The sequence below is a fragment of the Ahaetulla prasina genome, chromosome 1 (genome assembly GCF_028640845.1).
Source record: "Ahaetulla prasina isolate Xishuangbanna chromosome 1, ASM2864084v1, whole genome shotgun sequence".
Lineage (NCBI taxonomy): Eukaryota > Metazoa > Chordata > Lepidosauria > Squamata > Colubridae > Ahaetulla > Ahaetulla prasina.
The window spans coordinates 373,062,430-373,078,570 of record NC_080539.1 but is presented as its reverse complement, the minus strand read 5'-3'; positions in this window follow the sequence as shown (position 1 = coordinate 373,078,570).

The window sequence follows — 16,141 nt, the reverse complement described above, 5'->3', positions numbered from 1 at the left end:
GCCCTGCAGGCCAGTCTTTCGCTATTTCCAGGGCAGCCCTGCAGGCCAGATATAAGCACCCTGTGGCCCGAATCCAGGCCCCGGGCCTTGAGTTTGACAGTGGGTTGTTGAGGCCGCTTGAATTTTTTTTCTGTGTCTTCAGGGTCACCGGAGTGGAGCTCCAGGAGTGCTTCAGTAGAGCTGATGAAGCTTCTTGGATGAGAAGCGAAACCTCTTCAGAAGAAAAAGCAAGAAAGCCCAGTTGCCTCCTGAAAAAGAAAGCCCCTATGAACCATGACTTGATGAAGGGTCTCCACGTCCCTCAGCCAGCAAAGCTGGCTGAGGGACTCGAGAGTCCGCCGACCAAGGCTGAGACCCTGCTCTAGAAGGATGCCAATGACCAGCTGTCTGCAAGGAATATAAATCCTTCTATTCCCCACCATCCAGTCAGAGCTGAAGAAGCTTCTGGGACGAGAAGAGAAAGAAAGAAAGAAAGAAAGAAAGAAAGAAAGAAAGAAAGAAAGAAAGAAAGAAAGAAAGAAAGAAAGAAAGAAAGAAAGAAAGAAAGAAAGAAAGAAAGAAAGAAAAGAAAAAAAGAAAGAAAGAAGGAAGGAAGTGTAGGAATTTAGCACCCACCCCCCTCCTAGAAGAATGAAATATTCTAGGAAATATTTTAAAAAGCAGAATATTATACCTTCCTGGATGAGAAATGGAGAAACATATTTTAAAGACAAAGGAGCTCCCTGCAACTTCCTGACTCCCCCCCACCTTTGTCAATGGGCCATTAAAAGCCTCAACCAAGCTCACTCAATCCCCCCATGATTTGCAACACAATACAACTGAAACTCACCACATGGCAAGGCTCAAGCAAGCTTGAGAGACAGCCAGCAAGGCTAGCTAAGACCCCCACCCCCTGGGAGTCTGACAACCAATCAGGATACTCTTCCTGTGCCCCAGAAAGGTCAAAGCTCAGAAAAATCATAAAACCAGGGAGCACACAGGATCTCAGCCCTTTTCTGTTCAGGAACTCAAGCCATGTGATCCTGACCACCATTAAACCATCTTTCCAAGCAGCCTCCATGTTTCCAGTGTCTTTGTCCCCACTTGGAACTGAACCCAGATGGATATTTCTTCCAACAATTGGCACCCAGATGGGACTCCAAGCTAACCTAACCAATGGACCTGGCCCAGGTAAGCCTCCCTTGCTAGCAGACCCATTGAGTCTGTGGGTAAGTTTTCCTGGACCTTGGCCATTTGGAACTAGGTTTTAAAGGGGTTTTGAGTGTTGAGCTCAAAGACTGCTTGGAAAGAAGGTGAGTACCTCTAAATTTTAATTTTAAGCATGGAAAAGCATGGGAAATATGTGTATGCCTGCATGTGTGTGAATGAGAGAGCCCTTCTCCCAATCATAGCTGGATCTTGCATCCTCTGTGCATTTCCTAACCGCAGAAAGACCAAAAGTCTGGAGAGCATGGGGGTTTTGCCAGAGCACAGGACCTTCTGTTAGGGAAGGAAGAAGTGTGTGTGTGGGATTCCACCTAAGGAAACAGTCTGATTCCACCTCTTTGAGCAACCTCTAGCCGCACCTCTGCCTACTGCTAGCTCCACCGAGCCGTGACCGGTAGGATAGAGAAAGCAAGGGGGGGAAGCCAAACGTGGAACTTTGTGTTTATTAGGAACGGAAGCCGAGCGAGAGGAAAGTAAGTGTGAATGAAGCAATTAAGAGAGTAAAAAAAGGAGAAAAAAAAGGAAGCAGGAGATCTGCTTGGGGCCCTGGATGCCCGGAGGCTGCCAGTACTGCCTGGTATGCTAAAAAGGAAGCAGGAAGCAGTGTTGAAGAGGTGCTCGTACCTACTGGCAGGGCAGTAGGTCCTCTGGGATCACCTTTTTTTTGATCCAAACTGAAGCTCCCTTAACAGGAAGGTGCCCATACTGACAGAAGGGAGTCAAGTCCTTCCCAGAACTTTTTCTGAAAATTGTAGGAGGATCCACCCGGCTAGCCAAAGTGAAAATAAAACCTCACATCGGAGAGGGAAACATGGGAAGCAGTAGCTCGAGGGTGGAGGAAATCCCTGGAAAACCTGCTGGGGCCTGAGTGCCCGGAGGCTGCCAGTTTTACCTGGTATGGAAAAGAAATTGAGGAAATTGTGTAATAAAGATGAGAATAGGAAACAAATTTGGCTAAATAAAGGTACTTAAAAGAAAAGGGAAATATATAAATAGGAATGTTTGGGTTTTTGTTTTGTTTGTTTGTTTGTTTGTCTCTTTCTCTGTCTTCTATGGAACCACGTGGTCTGTCTGTTAAGATTTGTGCCTTCCCTAATTTAACTGTGATTTATGGCGGGAATGATCAGTGTGTGTAAATCTCAGAGTTTTGTTTTCCTCTCTGTCCTGCTTGTTTTTATGTGTGTATGTCTGTCTTTGTGGGCCCTTGAAGTAATTGTAACTGTAAAATGTATCTGATCTCTAGAGACAAGAATTTTAAATTGTTAGGGAAAAACAAAACAAAAGGTTGAAGCAATAAAATGGGAAAGAGAGAGAGAGAAAAGAAAGAAAGAGCCTTTTTCCTGTCTTTGTGTGGCCAACAAAATAGTAAAGGACTTTTCATCCTATTTCTGCTTTTTTCTCCTCCTCTTTATCTTAAAGTAACAACTCAAGTTTATAAGGAAACATTTTAAGTTCACTTACAAGATAAGTTTATGAGGAAACATTTTAAGTTCACTTACAAGAGAAAAAAAAAATTCAGTCTTGCATTTACTGTGTGTTTAAATGATTTTACCTGTTCCTGAAGCATGTGAATCCAGTTTTTTTCTTTCTCATCAGTTGTTGAAACTGCATTTTGTTGAAACTGCATTATCTTTTAGTAACTGCAATATTGATGTGTTGTTTCTTTTCAAACTCTGCCTGCAAGATATCTACCCCCCCCCTTTTTAATCCTGTTACAATGCCTTTCCTGAGAAGATTACCCACAAAAGTGGGGAGGAGATCCTATTCTAATGTCTTTCAGCCCTGAAAAGATGACTCTGCAACTGGAAGCAGAGCACATGGTTCCAGATGCTGCCCCCAGAGGAGACCTTCCATTTGTTGGAGCCAGAAATTGAGTTTGAATCCAGCCCCCACTGAAAGTCATCACAGCAACCAGATTGGAGCAGACCTTTCCAAACCTGACTGACCAACAAGCATGCCACCCAAAAGATATGAAAGAAAGGACCCTGAGATGTACAAATAAAGACTAAAAGACTCTTTTCAATTCCCAGAAGACAACTGGAAAGACTATGGGGAGGTGGAAATTCATTGTAAGGTTTTCTGTCTTGTCTCATTTACATTGTAATCAGTCTAAAGTACTCATGTAAGGATTGTATTTGAGTGGCTACCACAGCAAGTTCTGAACACGTTAGATTTTTGTCTGGTGGGAGGAAATATGTCCAAAATGTTTGTATTGCCTGTATTGTAAAAGTAGCTGCATACACAGGCACACACAGAGAGACACACCATTCAGAATTAGTCTATTCCTTCACTTACCTCCACACAAGACTTCTAGGTTGATTTTGCTCTGTGGCACTAAAAGCCCAAGGAGTCAGATCTCCTGCTAATTCCATGGGGAGGCATCCCCTCAGGCAATTCCTCTCTTGAAGAGATAGCAGAAAAGTGATATCAAAACCCAAGCCCTGACTATGACTCACAAATGATGCTGCCCAGTTGCCCAGTAAAGCAAGATATGTTGCACTGGTGGTCTCATGAGTAGAAGTCCCAGGGCTCATTGTGTGTAATTTAAAAAAAAAAGAAAGAAAGGACCCTGAGATGTACAAGTAAAGACTAAAAGACTCTTTTCAATTCCCAGAAGACAACTGGAAAGACTATGGGGAGGTGGAAATTCATTGTAAGGTTTTCTGTCTTGTCTCATTTACATTGTAATCAGTCTAAAGTACTCATGTAAGGATTGTATTTGAGTGGCTACCACAGCAAGTTCTGAACACCTTAGATTTTTGTCTGGTGGAGGGAAATATGTCCAAAATGTTTGTATTGCCTGTATTGTAAAAGTAGCTGCATACACAGGCACACACAGAGAGACACACCATTCAGAATTAGTCTATTCCCTTCACTTACCTCCACACAAGGCTTCCCCTAGGTTGATTTTGCTCTGTGGCACTAAAAGCCCAAGGAGTCAGATCTCCCTGCTAATTCCATGGGGGAGGGGCATCCCCCTCAGGCAATTCCTCTCTTGAAGAGATAGCAGAAAAAGTGATATCCAAAACCCAAGCCCTGACTATGACTCACAAATGATGCTGCCCAGTTGCCCAGTAAAGCAAGATATGTTGCACTGGTGGTCTCATGAGTAGAAGTCCCAGGGCTCATTGTGTGTAATTTTTTTTTAAAAAAGAAGAAAGGAAAAAGCCTGGATTGCACACTGATTAACCTCAATTTGGACTGAAAAAATCTTGGATAGACTAAAGTAAGAGCTAGGGCAGGTTTAGTAACCAACCCTTGGAAATGAGCAGCCTGTAATTTAAAGGAAAACCATGGCTGTGAAAATTTTGGGATGTGTGCTTGCTTGACCTGACTGGAAGCTCTCAGAAAGTGATATCTAACAGCTGAAATTAATTGGCATAGAAAATTGGATACTGTAAAATTCTTACCAGAACTTTTCCCCTGGCTGCTAGACCTTCATGGTTGAAAGCTTTTGGGAGCCACTGAAGGAATCTTTTTTTCTGTTGTCTCTATCAATGGCTTCCTTTGCATCAGGAAAATTAAAAGCACCCACTGATTTGATCAATTTTAATTTTTGCCAAGAGCATGTTTCAAAACTCACGTTTTGAAAAAAAAAAAAAGTAGGGATTGTAGGAATTTAGCACCCACCCCCCTCCTAGAAGAATGAAATATTCTAGGAAATATTTTAAAAAGCAGAATATTATACCTTCCTGGATGAGAAATGGAGAAACATATTTTAAAGACAAAGGAGCTCCCTGCAACTTCCTGACTCCCCCCCACCTTTGTCAATGGGCCATTAAAAGCCTCAGCTAAGCTCACTCAATCCCCCCATGATTTGCAACACAATACAACTGAAACTCACCACATGGCAAGGCTCAAGCAAGCTTGAGAGACAGCCAGCAAGGCTAGCTAAGACCCCCACCCCCTGGGAGTCTGACAACCAATCAGGATACTCTTCCTGTGCCCCAGAAAGGTCAAAGCTCAGAAAAATCATAAAACCAGGGAGCACACAGGATCTCGGGCCCCTTTTCTGTTCAGGAACTCAAGCCATGTGATCCTGACCACCATTAAACCATCTTTCCAAGCAGCCTCCACGTTTCCAGTGTCTTTGTCCCCACTTGGAACTGAACCCAGATGGATATTTCTTCCAACAGAAGGAAGGAAGGAAGGAAGGAAGGAAGGAAGGAAGGAAGGAAGGAAGGAAGGAAGGAAGGAAGGAAGGAAGGAATTGTTGGAAGAAATATCCATCTGGGTTCAGTTCCAAGTGGGGATAAAGACACTGGAAACATGGAGGCTGCTTGGAAAGATGTTTTAATGGTGGTCAGGATCACATGGCTTGAGATCCTGAACAGAAAAAGGCTGAGATCCTGTGTGCTCCCTGGCTTTATGCTTTTTCTGAGCTTTGAACTTTCTGGGGCACAAGAAGAGTACCCTGATTGGCTGTCAGACTCCCAGAGGTTGGGGGTCTTAGCTAGCCTTGCTGGCTGATGTAATCTTCCCAGGTGCCATGTGGTGAGTTTCAGTTGCTAGATGGGTTCTATTATGATGCAGATGATGGTTGATAAAGGTGGGGGGAAATGAGTGAGCTTAGCTGAGGCTTTAATGGCCCATTGACAAAGGTGGGGTGGGAGTCAGGAAGCTGCTTTGTCTTTAAAACATGTTTCTCCATTTCTCATCCAGGGAAATATATTCTGCCTTTTTAAATATTTTCTAAAATATTTCATTCTTCTAGGAGGGGGGTGGGTGCTAAATTCCTACAGAAGGAAGGAAGGAAGGAAGGAAGGAAGGAAGGAAGGAAGGAAGGAAGGAAGGAAGGAAGGAAGGAAGGAAGGTCCAGTTGCCTCCTGAAAAAGCACCTTTGGGACAACCTTGAATTGGATGGCTGAGAATCTCTGCGGACTTTCCGATTCACTTAACAACCATACTGACTTATCAACTGCCGTGATTCACTTAGCAGCCGTGGCAAGAACGGTCCATCAAATAAGGGAGGGAAGAGCGGGAATGTACTTAAATTGGTTTAACAAACAAATTCGCTTAACGAACGAACGTCTCCCTCCTGATTAGCAGAAAGATGTTATTTCAGCCGCTTCTCTTGCATATTGTTTGGTTTGGTTCCTTAATTATTTTCCTCCGCCTCTCCCCACCCAACCTCGCTTTCTAATTGGGGAGAAAACAAACGAGTTACCCACTATTGTTTCAGCTTGCAAATGGATGACAAAGGCTCAAGTCCCTTGGAAGTTTTTAAATTAAATCCAATCGCTTCGAAGATATTCGGCAATTGGCGGTGATTTAACCGAGCAATAAAACCCAAGTTAAAATAGCACTTGCTGTATCCCAGAGCGGGTTTTTTTCTTCTTCTGGCATTTATTTGCTTATCTGCTCCTTCCTTTAAATAATCCCTGCGATTGATGTAAACAGAAATAAAGGAAAATTAAGAATTAAGGCAGGGGGGGAGGAGGAGGAGGGAAGGGAAGGGAATACTGCAGGGAAATAAAATTGACGGAGGAATTTGGGCTGGATCTGGCACGGGGACCAATTCAATTGGCATCTAAGCTAGCTCGGCACCCGCCAAACTCTTTAAAAAGACGGTGGCCAGAAATATTGAATCCAACAAGAAGACCCATCTCCAGAATACAATTTTTACGAGATTAAATCCGTTTCCATAGTAATAATAATATCAGAGTTGGAAGGGACCTTGGAGGTCTTTTAGTCCAACCCCCTGCCCAGGCAGGAAACTCTACACCGTTTCAGACATATGATTATCCAACATTTTCTTAAAAATTTCCAGTGTTGGAGCATTTACAACTTCTGCAGGCAAGTTGTTCCACTGATTCATTGTTCTAACTGTCAGGAAATTTCTCCTTAGTTCTAAGTTGCTTCTCTCCTTGATGAGTTTCCACCCATTGCTTCTTGTTCTACCCTCAGGTGCTTTGGAGAATAGTTTGACTCCCTCTTCTTTGGGGCAGCCCCTGAGATATTGGAACACTGCTATCATGTCTCCCCTAGTCCTTCTTTTCATTAAACTAGACATACCCAGTTCCTGCAACCGTTCTTCATATGTTTTAGCCTCCAGTCCCCTAATCATCTTTGTTGCTCTTCTCTGCACTCTTTCTAGAGTCTCAACATCTTTTTTACATCGTGGCGACCAAAACTGGATGCAATATTCCAAGTGTGGCCTTACCAAGGCATTATAAAGTGGTATTAACACTTCACGTGATCTTGATTCTATCCCTCTGTTTATGCAGCCCAGAACTGTGTTGGCTTTTTTAACAGCTGCTGCACACTGCTGGCTCATATCTAAATGGTTATCCACTAGGACTCCAAGATCCCTCTCACAGGTACTACTATTGAGCAAGGTACCACATATACGGTACCTGTGCATTTTGTCTGCTCCAGCTCACCGCATCAATATGTGGTGTTCTCACTGGCTGATTTGGAAAACCATACTATGATGGTGTGGGAAGGCTCCCCCCTCCTCCTTCTAGAGCAGGGGTGCCAAACTCAAGGGGTGCTTAAATCTGGCCCGCAGTGCCAGCCTGGAAATAACAAAGAACTGGCCCGCCATGCCTCTGGCAGCTAAAACAGGGCATGTGGGGGAGCTGCGCACGGCCCCCACAAATCAGGAGTGAAATGTTCCCGGTTCGGACCAGATCACCTGATCCAGTAGTGATGGCAGGAGCAGGAGCGTCGGGCGAAGGGCGGATGCAGATGCCATTTTGGCTCTGGCGCGAATGGCGCCTGCTGAGAAGAGCCCACGAGAAGAGCTGAGTCGGACTGCGGCTCGCCCAGACCTACCGCCCGTAGATCATCCTCCCGACAGCTGGAGGAGACCTTTGTCTCGTTAGACCCCGGCTGCGGGAAGGTTGGAATGTCGGGCGGCGGCGGATGGCGGCGCCATTTTGGCTGGGCGTGGCGCGGAGTGGCGCCCGCTGAGAGGAGTTAGGCGGTTCGCGGTTCGCTACCAGGCGGCCGCATGAGTCACCAGCGGCCAATTACCGGCGCTTTTGGCAGCGTGCCTTGCATCGGCGGAAGCGTCTAGCGGCAAGGATACCATCTGCGGTTTTGACATCAACACCAATGACATCGTTGGCGGCCATTACCATCGGCGCCATGATCATCTCGACGACGGCGGCCATTTTGGAAGGCGCGGTGGCGCGCACTAGAAATGGCTGGTTTGCTGCAGCCGCCATCATGACATCGGCGGCGGGGCGGGCCGCTGATCTTTTAGCGGCTCTGTTAACAGCATTGATACTAACGACCCTTTCGATGGCAGATGGCGGGGTCCATTCGCCGGGGGATGGCGCCCTCTGGAAAGAGTTGGACGGACTGCGGTTTTACTGCTGGACTGTCTGTCATTACCGCGGCGGACGGTTTGCCGCATTTTCTTTAAGCGGCTACCGCCGGTTTGGACATGGACTGCTCGGGCAGGCGGAACTTTGACTTTAGTTGACGGGCGATACCATGGGCAGAATCCACCAGCCCAACTTCCATCCTTTATTCCATCAGACTGTTGCCGTACCGGCCTTTTGCCATGGTCTGTAACTATTCAGGTTCTGCCTGTTGTCCGCGATACCATCTATCGACCTGGGATTTCCCTTTTTTTTCCCCGCTGTCATTTACATCTTAATCGCATGAAATATCGTCTGCGAACTTCTTCGACTGCGAGGTTCCCCGCCTCGCAGGAATGGCCCTCTGGGTTATCGAGGCCGGCCTTTGAGGGTCTTGGGACCCGGAGAGGTGGCATCGAGGAAGAAGAATTTGTGGGGCTTTATATAGGTTTTTAATAAGGGTTTTTAAAGGGGAGGGTAGTGTCGGGTGGGGAAGAACCCGTCGGGAGGGGCAGGTCTAGTCCCGGAAACTGTTCCGGCGTTTATCCATTAGGTCCGAGGGAGGGTGAGGTGCGTTCCAGAGGTGGAAGTTGGTTCCATCTGTACGGTAAGTGGGAGGGGCAGATATGGCGGAAGCAAGGGGCCATATCGCTTTCTGGGAGCTCGTGCTCGCTGTTTAAAAGCGATCACGTGCTCCGGCCCCCCAGTCTTTTCCCGTTCCCCGGTAGGCCAGGATCCTCAGAGCCCGGGCCTCCGGTTGATGTTATGTAATGCCCGGTCCGTGGTTAATAAAGCCCCCCTGATTTGTGACCTTATTCAGGGGGAATCCACGGACTTTATGGGCATTACGGAGACCTGGTTGGGCGCAGAAGGGGGCGTGCCCCTAGTTGAACTGTGCCCTCCAGGTTTCCGAGCATTCCATCAGCCGAGGGCCCAGGGTAGGGGTGGAGGGGTGGCGGTTGTTATGAAAGAGGGTCTGGAGCCGAGAGAGACCACTGTTCCTCAGATAGCCGGCTGCGAATCCCTTCTTGTGAAGTGGGGCCATAAGAATCAGATGGGTCTGTTGATCGCGTACCTGGCTCCTTGCTACGTGACTACAGCCCTGCCTGAGCTGCTGGAGGTGCTAGCCGGGGTGGCGGTGGAGATCCCCAGACTTTTGGTCATGGGTGACTTCAACTTGCCATCGGCCGGCTTGTCGTCGACAGTGGTTCAGGAGTTCCAGGCTTCCATGATGGCCTTGGACCTGGTTCAAATAACTGATGGCCCTACCCACGCGGGGGGATCCGCGCTGGACCTGATTTATATCTCTGGACAGTGGTTTAATGATCTGGTAGTAAGAGATTTAGTGATGTTACCGGTGTCATGGTCAGATCATTTTCTCCTCTGCCTAGACTTTCAGACCGCTATTCACCACCAGGGGAGGAACCAATCGTTGGTTCCGTCCCAGGCGCCTGATGGACCCTGAGAGGTTCCAGGCGGAGCTTGGGCGTTTCCTGAGGATCTTGCCCACGGCACGACCGAAGAACTAGTTGCGGCCTGGGAACAGGCGCGGCTGGGGCTTTGGACCGTGTCGTGCCTTTGCGACCTCTGACCCGGCGCAGATCTCAATTAGCTCCTTGGTTCTCTGAGGAGCTGAGAGATGAAACGCCGGAGAAGACGCCTAGAGAGCGTTTGGAGGTCCAGCCGTTCGAAGCTGATCGGACACTAGTTAGGTCTTTTCAAGACCTACCTAGTGGCACTGAGGGTGGTGGCGCTCGCTTCCTCCCTCATTGCGTCGGCAGATAACCGCCCGGCCGCCCTGTTTGGGTAACCCGTTCCTCCTTCACCAGGGGGGATGACCTACAGGGACGTGCCGAGGAGTTTAACGGTTATCTATACGATAAAATCGCTCAGCTCCGGGATAGCTTGGACCAAGATTGCGATGATCCGGATGAGATGACTGAGGCGTCTTGTTGATACCGTTTGGGATGAGTTGATTCTGTGACTCCGAGGCGTGGACAGGCTGCTGGGAGGCTGCATGCCACTACATGTTTACTGGACCCGTGCCTCCTGGCTGGTGCTGGCCACACAGGAGGTGACACGAGGCTGGCTCAGGGACATTTATTCATTCAAGACTGGACTGATTTTTAGATTTTAAATTTCTAAATTTTAAATTTTAAATTTTAAATCTTCTGTAATTTTATATGGGGTATTTTAGGTTGGTCAATTTGACGGTTTTAATTCGCCACTATTGAATAGGTATTTTAAATTGATTTTTAACTTTGTATACTTATTGCTTTTTATCTTGGCTGTACTGCCCTGAGTTCTTCGGGAGAAGGCGGTATAAAAGTTTAATAAATAAATAAATAAATAAATAAATAAATAAATAAATAAATAAATAAATAAATAAATAAATAAATAAATAAATAAATGGCAGCGGATGGTTTGGAGGGTCAAAATCCCTTAAATATTTGAAATTTCCTCAAGAGGGTTTTTAAAGGGGGGAGGGTAGTGTCGGGTGGGGGGAAGAACCCGCCGGGAAGGGCAGGTCTAGTCCCGGAAACTGTTCCTGGCGTTTCTCCATTAGGCCCAAGGAGGGGTGAGTGCATCAGAGGTGGAAGTTGGCTCCATCTGTACGGTAAGTGGGAGGGGCAGATATGGCGGAAGCAAGGGGCCATATCGCTTTCTGGGAGCTCGTGCTTGCTGTTTAAAAGCGATCACGTGCTCCGGCCCCCCAGTCTTTTCCCGTTCCCCGGTAGGCCAGGATCCTCAGAGCCCGGGCCTCCGGTTGATGTTATGTAATGCCCGGTCCGTGGTTAATAAAGCCCTCCTGATTTGTGACCTTATTCAGGGGGAATCCACGGACTTTATGGGCATTACGGAGACCTGGTTGGGCGCAGAAGGGGGCATGCCCCTAGTTGAACTGTGCCCTCCAGGTTTCCGAGCATTCCATCAGCCGAGGGCCCAGGGTAGGGGTGGAGGGGTGGCGGTTGTTATGAAAGAGGGTCTGGAGCCGAGAGAGACCACTGTTCCTCAGATAGCCGGCTGCGAATCCCTTCTTGTGAAGTGGGGCCATAAGAATCAGATGGGTCTGTTGATCGCGTACCTGACTCCTTGCTACGTGACTACAGCCCTGCCTGAGCTGCTGGAGGTGCTTGCCGGGGTGGCGGTGGAGATCCCCAGACTTTTGGTCATGGGTGACTTCAACTTGCCATCGGCCGGCTTGTCGTCGACAGTGGTTCAGGAGTTCCAGGCTTCCATGACGGCCTTGGACCTGGTTCAAATAACTGATGGCCCTACCCACATGGGGGGATCCGCGCTGGACCTGATTTATATCTCTGGACAGTGGTTTAATGATCTGGTAGTAAGAGATTTAGTGATGTTACCGGTGTCATGGTCAGATCATTTTCTCCTCCGCCTAGACTTTCAGACCGCTACTCACCACCACAGGGAGACGGAACCAATACGTTGGTTCCGTCCCAGGTGCCTGATGCACCCTGAGAGGTTCCAGACGGAGCTTGGGCCGTTTCCTGAGGATCTTGCCCACGGCACGACCGAAGAACTAGTTGCGGCCTGGGAACAGGCCGCGGCTGGGGCTTTGGACCGTGTCGTGCCTTTGCGGCCTCTGACCCGGCGCAGATCTCAATTAGCTCCTTGGTTCTCTGAGGAGCTGAGAGAGATGAAACGCCGGAGAAGACGCCTAGAGAGCGTTTGGAGGTCCAGCCGTTCCGAAGCTGATCGGACACTAGTTAGGTCTTTTTCAAAGACCTACCTAGTGGCACTGAGGGTGGTGAGGCGCTCCTACGCTTCCTCCCTCATTGCGTTGGCAGATAACCGCCCGGCCGCCCTGTTCCGGGTAACCCGTTCCCTCCTTCACCAGGGGGAGCGGGATGACCCCTTACAGGGACGTGCCGAGGAGTTTAACGGTTATCTATATGATAAAATCGCTCAGCTCCGGGATAGCTTGGACCAAGATTGCGATGATCCGGATGAGATGACTGAGGTGCGTCTTGTTGATACCGTTTGGGATGAGTTCGATTCTGTGACTCCCGAGGACGTGGACAGGCTGCTGGGGAGGCTGCATGCCACTACATGTTTACTGGACCCGTGCCCCTCCTGGCTGGTGCTGGCCACACAGGAGGTGACACGAGGCTGGCTCCAGGGGACATTTATTCATTCAAGCGGGACTGGACTGATTTTTTAGATTTTTTAAATTTCTAAATTTTAAATTTTAAATTTTTAAATCTTCTGTAATTTTATATGGGGTATTTTAGGTTGGTCAATTTGACGGTTTTAATTCGGCCACTATTGAATAGGTATTTTAAATTGATTTTTAACTTTGTATACTTATTGCTTTTTATCTTGGCTGTACACTGCCCTGAGTTCTTCGGGAGAAGGGCGGTATAAAAGTTTAATAAATAAATAAATAAATAAATAAATAAATAAATAAATAAATAAATAAATAAATAAATAAATAAATAAATAAATAAATGGCAGCGGATGGTTTGGAGGGTCAAAATCCCTTAAATATTTGAAATTTCCTCAAGAGGGTTTTTAACTTTGTATACTTATTGCTTTTTATCTTGGCTGTACACTGCCCTGAGTTCTTCGGGAGAAGGGCGGTATAAAAGTTTAATAAATAAATAAATAAATAAATAAATAAATAAATAAATAAATAAATAAATAAATAAATAAATAAATAAATAAATAAATGGCAGCGGATGGTTTGGAGAACCGGTAGCAAAAATCCCCCGCCCATGCCTCCCCCGCATTTGCCCCCCCAAAACCCTCACCAGAGGGTTTTTTTTTAACTTTTAAAAGCATTTTTTTCTTCAGCTGGAAAAATGATTTTAAAAGTAAAAAAAAAAGCCTCTGATGATCACACGGCTCAGCTGGAATCGTCAGAACCCTTTCGAAGCATTTTTTCTACAACCTCTTCAGCCGACTGGGTGAGCATTGCCAATAACAATAAATAATAAAAATAATAAAGTACACAAAACAATAAGAGGTACTAAAAACCAACTTTCACACTTTACACACACACAACACAACACGCACAATGTAAAAGCAGCTGCATCTCACCGAAAATGGCCCCTGCAACAAGCAGAAACCTCACACAGCCACAAAAAGCCCAAAAACCAACTTTCACATTTTACACACACACAACACAACACAACACAACAGACTCACACACAATGTAAAAGCAGCTGCACCTCACCCAAAATGGCCCCTGCAACAAGCAGAAACCTCACACAGCCACAGAAAGCCCAAAAACCAACTTTCACATTTTACACACAACACAACAGACTCACACACAATGTAAAAGCAGCTGCACCTCACCCAAAATGGCCCCTGCAACAAGCAGAAACCTCACACAGCCACAAAAAGCTCAAAAACCAACTTTCACACTTTACACACACACACAACACAACACAACAGACTCACACACAATGTAAAAGCAGCTGCACCTCACCCAAAATGGCCCCTGCAACAAGCAGAAACCTCACACAGCCACAAAAAGCCCAAAAACCAACTTTCACATTTTACACACACACAACACAACACAACACAACTGACTCACACACACACACACACAAAATGCCACATACAGCTTTGTGAGAATTTGTGTGTTTGTGTAGTTAGAGCGAAACTACTATTTGGAGGCAACAAAGCTCACTTAACCCCTGTCTTGCTTAGCAACAGAAATGTAGGGCTCAATTGACGTCGTAAGTCGAGGACTGCCTTTAACCCGAATAGTTCTGAATAAGGATGATGTCTAACCCATCAGGAGGAATCCTACCAGAGAAAATTAGTAAATAACATATTTATTCGATTATACATGTAATTACAGCAGCAAGAATTGCTTTTGCGCGAAATTGGAAAGCAGAGAAAATACCCCCGGAAGGAGAAATTTTAGATTGTGCAGAAATGAACGGATTAACTCTGATGATTAAAGAAAGAGAGGATTCGGAATATTTTAAGATATGGGATAAATTTTACCATTGGTTAGAAGAAAAGTATAGATGAGCAATGGATAAATTATGTAAGAAAGTGATAATAATGTATCTGTGGAAAAGTGTTAATAGTTTAAATTGGAATGAAGAAAGAAGAAACCCCGAGATGTCACACGGAAGGAATTACTGATGTTTTTTTAAATGTATGTTTGTCTATAAAAAAAAAAGGGGGGGGACGCGGTGGCTCAGGGGCTAGGACGTTGAGCTTGTCGATCGAAAGGTCGGCAGCTCAGCGGTTCAATCTAGTGCTGCAGCGTGATGAGCTCCGTTACTTGTCCCAGCTTCTGCCAACCTAACAGTTTGCACGTAAAAGTGCAAGTAAAAATAGGACCCCTTTGGTGGGAAGGTAACAGCGTGCGCCTTTGGCGTTGAGTCATGCCGTCCAGATGACCACGGAGACGTCTTGGACAGCGCTGGCTCTTGAACACAAGAAGCGATCACCCCTAAGTCAGGAACAACTAGCACATATGTGCGAGGGGAACCTTTACCTTTACCTGTCTATAAAAAATATTTTTTTTAAAAAAAAGGATGTATCCTCCCTTTTAGGAAGCATCACTTTCATGGGGGGGGGGTGTTGCCACGGTAACAAGAGTCTTCACAGCAAAAGGAATATAGAAGATAGTTGCCATAGCCACTAACTCTTCCGTCCTCCCATCCGAGATTCCAGTTTTCATGCGCTCCAGATGTCATTATATTAATTGCAGAGGTCCCACAGTGAAGGGCCAATTGACTTAAGTCCTGGTTATTGTGCCAGCCAGCCAGCCATGCCCTTCTCTAGAACATTCCATTCAGGGGGTGAAATCTAAAATTTTTCCCTACCAGTTCTGTGGGCGTGGCTTAATTGGTGGGCGTGGCTTGGTGGTCAGGTGACTGAATGGGCATGGCCAATAATATTAAATAATAAAAATAATAACAAAATATACAAAACTTGGGAGCGCACTGGTCTACCTTTTTTAAAAATAGAGGCACCGGTCTACTAATTGCCTTTTTTTCGGAGCGCACCGGTCTACCTTTTTTAAAAATAGAGGCACCGGTCTACTAATTGCCTTTTTTTCGGAGCGCACCGGTCTACCTTCTTTAAAAATAGAGGCACCGGTCTACTAACTGCCTTTTTTTCGGAGCGCACCGTTCTACCTTCTTTAAAAATAGAGGCACCGGTCTACTAATTGCCTTTTTTTCGGAGCGCACTGGTCTACCTTCTTTAAAAATAGAGGCACCGGTCTACTAGCCGTCTTACAGCGCTGATCAGTTGTAGTGTGGCCCTTTGAAGCGCCGCGGCAATCATTTAAGGCTGTTTGCAGTTATATCACCACCAAGAGCTTCAGGGACAGAGAAGAGGAACAGCGAGGTGTGGGCGGTGCAGGGGGGGGGCAGGGATGTTTGCTACCAGTTCTCCGAACTACCCGCCCCCATCACTATCAGATCGCACGATCCGGTCCAAACCAGAAGCATTTCACCCCTGATTCCATTCCCTTCTTGCCAATGTGCTGGCTGGGGAATTCTGGGAGTCAAAGTCCACACATCTTAAACTCACCCTGCTAGAGAAACACTGCTTTAGATCAAGGATCTTCAAACTTGGCAAACTTTTAAGACTGGTGGATTTCAACTCCCAGAATTTCCCCAGCTGTCTGG